The sequence below is a fragment of the Eumetopias jubatus genome, unplaced genomic scaffold, assembly GCF_037043125.1.
Source record: "Eumetopias jubatus isolate StellerSeaLion01/CBP00866 unplaced genomic scaffold, mEumJub1_p1.0 scaffold_11, whole genome shotgun sequence".
Lineage (NCBI taxonomy): Eukaryota > Metazoa > Chordata > Mammalia > Carnivora > Otariidae > Eumetopias > Eumetopias jubatus.
Window position 1 is genome coordinate 114,456,209 of NW_028274817.1, and position 5,440 is coordinate 114,461,648.

A 5,440-nucleotide genomic window follows, 5' to 3' on the forward strand; every position below is an offset into this window, starting at 1 on the left:
ACTACTGCTGGTATTTCCCTGATAACGAAGATAGGATCCTGTAGAGTCAGGAGAATATAAAACATAAAACCAAGAGTTGACTTCTTTAAAAGCATTATTAGAGATTCAGAGTTTACTTATTTGGAGGTTTAAGATTTGTCTGGTAGAACGTTGTTTATTTGTTTGTTTTTAGAAGTAAGATGACAACACTGGTTTCTTTGCTCCATGCCTTTATTGAAAGTGGAGAGGTAATATTAGGTTAGCATTTTGGAGGCACGTTTATCCAGATATTTTGGATAATGTTTATGCAATATAGAATTGTTAAGGATTTTCCAGGTAATGGCAGGAACCTCTACTGGGTTGGGTTGTTGGGTTTTGAAAGATCTAAGCTCAAGTCCATATTCAGCTACATAGTAGTTGTGTGATCCAGGACAAGCTATTTATTCTGTTTTTTTCATTTATAAGATAAGACTGCAAGTTTTCCTAGGGATCATTGTGAGGATCGAATGAGACACTGGGTGAGAAAATTCTCTGAAAACTACAAACAACTCCATAAATATAAGGTGATCTAATTATTATCATTACTTACATTTAAAGAAATGAAACCAGCAAGCAAATATTTAATAATACAAGTTAAAGGGAATCAAGCCAGAAATTAATGAGGTATAGTCAATTTGGAGACACAGATTGCTTTCTGATGATTTCTTTCCATATGGTTTTGGTATGGGATGCTTAGTGGTGATAAATGGGAAACTATGCAAATGTGATGCATCTGCACAGTTCATTTCAAGATTCATAACTTGCCTTGCTGGCAAGCGATGAACTTCTGAGGGCTTAATTCAGTCTATTACCTATTTTGAGATTTAGTGGATTGTTAATAAGTTTGATTCAGCCTGCAATAACTCTATGAGGAAGCTATAGGGATAACTGAGCTCCAGGTGTCAGAGGGTAGTGTTGAAGTTATAACTCTGCAGAAAGGGCAGGACTGGGTGGCTATCCAGGCCAAGTCTCCATACGATACCCTTAATGTGGTGAATTTGCCATAACCCGTGTTCTGGATGTCTGCATTGTAGCATATGAAGTCCAAGTTTGTCACCTTTTGAAGTAGATCTTTCTTTTTGAAGTAGACTCACATTATCCTTACTCATCACCTGAAATCTAAGATCTAAATACCAATTAATTTTCAATGAGAAATATAGTTACCAAGAAGCCCCAAGTTTCCAGGTTAACATGTGAGAAGCCAAATTACAGTCAGAAAATTTCTTGGTAAATTTAGTATCTAAACAGGTACCACTGATCATCTGATTAGAATGTGAAAGCATTTATCAGTCAAGTTTCCTGGGTGTAGGCAACAAAATTCTCTGTTGACTCACCTAAGCAGAAAAGGGATTCATTGAAAGTTCTTGAATAGCTCACAGAAATGATGGGCAGGCTGGAGAACCAGGCTCAGAAAACAGTGGGGACCAAGAGAGACTATGACCGGAGAACAAGAGCGGGCCTGCTGTGTTCTGTTTAGTGTACCGCTGCTATCCCAACTCTGAGCAGATGATGTTGCTGCTACCAATGGATTCCCAATGCTGATACTACTGCAGGTCTTTTGAAAATGTTTACACCACCATGTATAGCTTTTCAACTGTCCCTGCATCTTTGTTTCTCGCCTTCAAGATTCAGAAGCCCAGGTGGGAGCATCTGGTTGCTGAATTTAGGTCATGTGCGTCTACCCAAGAAGCAGGGTGCTAGGAGAGGAAATACATTGTCCCAGACTGTGCTTCTCAAAGCGTAGTCTGCAGACTGGTGCCAGGCTATGGACTAATTGTTTTTATTTTGTGATGAGGCAAAGAACTTGCGCTAGAATATAAACCAATTTAGTGCTTTCTCTATTGAGAAAACTTGGCTATGGAAAAAGTATCAGCTTAATTAAACAGTGTACTACCAAACAGAGCAGTACTTCCCTAGACTTCATGATGGGAGGCTAGGGCCTGTCATCAGAGGGCTACCCACAAAAGGAAGGGTGCTTGGAAGCTGTGTAGTCAAAAAACAACCAATGTTCACTACAAATGAGATCAGGACTCATTAGGACTGCTCCACCACAGAGACATATCTACCATCTGGAATGTGTGACTTCTGTGGATCTAGACATACTTCCACTTGGCTGGTGCTTGGTTGGGCTTGATGACATTGATTCTGTTGCTGCTACTTTTTTTCTACAGGGTGGATATCTAGCTATCCCCTTAGGAATTTTTCCTTTTTTTTTTAGATTTGATCTATTTATTTGTCAGAGAGAGAGAGAGAAAGCGAGCACAAGCAGGTGGAGTGGTAGGCAGAGGGAGAAGTAGGCTCCCCACTGAGCAGGGAGCCTGATGCGATGCGGGGCTCCACCCCAGGACCCCGGGATCATGACCTGAGTGGAAGGCAGACGCTTAACCAAGACACTCAGGCGTCCTTTGGGAATGTTATAGACACATTTTGTGCTCTAAGAGCAGTTCTGTGCTACTAAGATGAACTATAATGTTTTGCTATTACAGATTAATCTGAGCTGCTTACCATGTACCCCACCTAATGAAAGATTAGTTCTTTTTTTTTTTAAGATTTTGTTTATTTGAGAGAGAGAGGCGTGAGAGAGGGAGCACGAGCAGGGGGGAGGGCAGAGGCAGAGGGAGAAACAGAATCCCCGCTGAGCAGGGAGCCCGATGCGGGACTCGATCCCATGACTCTGGGATCATGACCTGAGCCAACACTCAACCGACTGAGCCACCCAGGTGCCCGAAAGATTGTTTCTGTATCTTTTCAAATGTTATGTTGTGGGTAGTTTAAAAGCATTGAAAACGTCTGGTATGATTATTTGGAATAGAATGGTTAATATTCTGCATTGGTTACTGGACTCATGCCATAATTATTCATTTTTCTTATGAGGAAAATAACTGGAGATGTGTTAACTTTAGTCACGTTAATGCAGCCTTCTTCCAAAGAGATTTGCATTGGTGAAGGGAAAATTATTTTTCCTGAGGCTATCTGAAGACAAGTGTGTTTCAGGCATTTATTGGTTCAATTAAAAAGTGATCTTTTTTAGCTTCTACGTCCCATAACTCCAGATTCAGTGGACTTGATTTCACCAAGTTGATCTGTTTTAGTGTTATGAAAATGAGAGTGTAGTAAGTAGCTGGAGGTGAAAGGGAAAGTAAAGGAGAGTGGGGGTGGAGGAGGAAAGAAATAGTGCATGAGAGGAGGAGAGCAGAGCATACACCATCATCACATCTGAAGATGGAAAGGGGGCAGATAGGTCTCCATCTTCACAAGGTACAAAAATTCTCTGAGGTTTCACATTTATGGTACAAAGATCAGTGTTTCAGCAAACATTTCAATGAATATTGTGCATAGAGCAACATGGAGGGGGGAGATTGGGGATATTAAAATATAAACACATGCAAAATTATAACAGCATATTCTGTATGGTAAATGTTCAAGGCTGAGTAGAAACAAGTAGTGTTGAGAACTCTGAGAGGTAAATAAAGTTACCTTGGAGGAGTTAGACCTTGGTTAGACATTGAAGGATGGGATGATAATGTCAACAACTTCAGGCTCTGAGATTTTACCCTTCTTGCAAGCTAACAAGTTAGCTTGCCACAGTTTCATGGAGACTGCCAGAAGACATAAGATCAGAGACAGAGGACTTTATTGCTCACAGCACAGCAAGCAGAATGAGCCAGAAATTTTTTTCTTATTTTAAAAGAGAGATTTATAGAAGGAATAACAGGGGAAAATAAAGAGATCAGGAAGTACAACTTGTTCCTGACACAGTAGAAAGTACGAATCCATATTGGGTTTTATTTAACAGAGCAGATGTGGCCCAGACAGTGGGGCTGGCTAAACACAATTATCTCTAAGATGAGGGCTGGCTTCCGGCTTATTCCTTATTTATCTTTCATGGCTCACCCCGCTAGCCTTGGTCTCTGATTTCCATAGAGAGCCCTAGTTTTTTTTTTTTTTAAGATTTTATTTATTTATTTGTCAGAGAGAGAATGTGAGAGAGAGAGAGAGAGAGAGAGAGAGAGCACAAGCAGGGGAAGCAGCAGGCAGAGTGAGAAGCAGGCTCCCTGCTGAGCAGGGAGCCCGATGCGGGGGCTTGATTCCAGGACCCTGGGACAATGACCTGAGCCGAAGGCAGACGCTTAACCATCTGAGCCACCCAGAGCCCTAGTTCTGCTTCTAAATGAAACACAGTGAATGAGGGGTTATTATCTAAGGGTCTTTTCTCTTTCAGGGTCACGTTGTCCAATACTGTAGCTAGGAGCTCCATGTGCCTATTGAGCACTTTAGCTGTGGCTAATCTGGATTGAAATGTGCTGTAAGTGCAAAATACACACTGGATTTCAAAGATTTAGTTAAAAAAAAAAGGAAACAATCTAATTTTTATATTGATTATGTGTCAAGATAATATTTTGGATATATTATTTAAATAAATTACATTATTGAAATTTTACCTATTTTTACTTTTAAAACTATGTGGGTACAAGAATTTTTTTTCAGTTTGATTGAAAATACAAGGAATTTTAAATTATATCTGTGGCTAGCATTTCTGGCATACACTGTATTTCTATTGGGTAGTGCTGCTGAGGTACATTTGAGAAAGAAGGGAGGCTCTCTTGGTTCCTCCTTGTTATCTTCCAAGGGTTGTGTGACTTCATGTGCCATCATGGACCACAGCTGGGCATGGCCTGGCTGCTGAGCTGCATTAAACTGCAGTTGTCCTTGATGTCCTCCCACTGCTGCCTCAAACCAGAGTGTTCTTCGAGGGGAGGGGTGGGGAATATGGTCAGGACTCAGCTTTCCTTGTGACCCTGTCCCTCACTTCCCTTCACAGCACTCCCTCACAAAGATTTGTAGGTGAATCGGGCTTTCCTAAAGGGTCAAAGAACACTAAAGGAAATTGCAGCCTATGAAGGAAGGATTTTTTAAACCATGTATTGATTATGCCTTGTTTCACATGGCCTATGGAAAATGTAGTCAAGGATTTAAGTGCTTCACAAGGGATCACCTTGAGGATGCAATGTAGCACATAGTCCTTGCTCTTCTGACCTTAAGTCTTTACTTACCAGGAAGACCACCTTGTTCTAATATCTGTCATGACAGTCTGCAGCTCAACTTTTATGAAACTCTACCACCTCCTCAGGAATTGGTCTTATCTAAGGATATCCCACCAACCCTGTTCTCACTAGGGTTCTCTGTCTGAAAATCCCATCAAAACAACCTGTTGATAAGACAAAACTGAGTTTATTCTTACTGTAGTAAGGGAGAGCATACCTTGACAGAGTCTTGGTAGCTTCCTTAGGGGAAAGGGCTAAACTGGGATATTTATGAGGTTTTAGAGGCCAGTTTAAAATGGGTCTTTCAGGGGCAGCTGGATGGCTCAGTCAGTTAAACATCTGCCCATGGGTGTCTGGGTGGCTCAGATGGTTAAGCG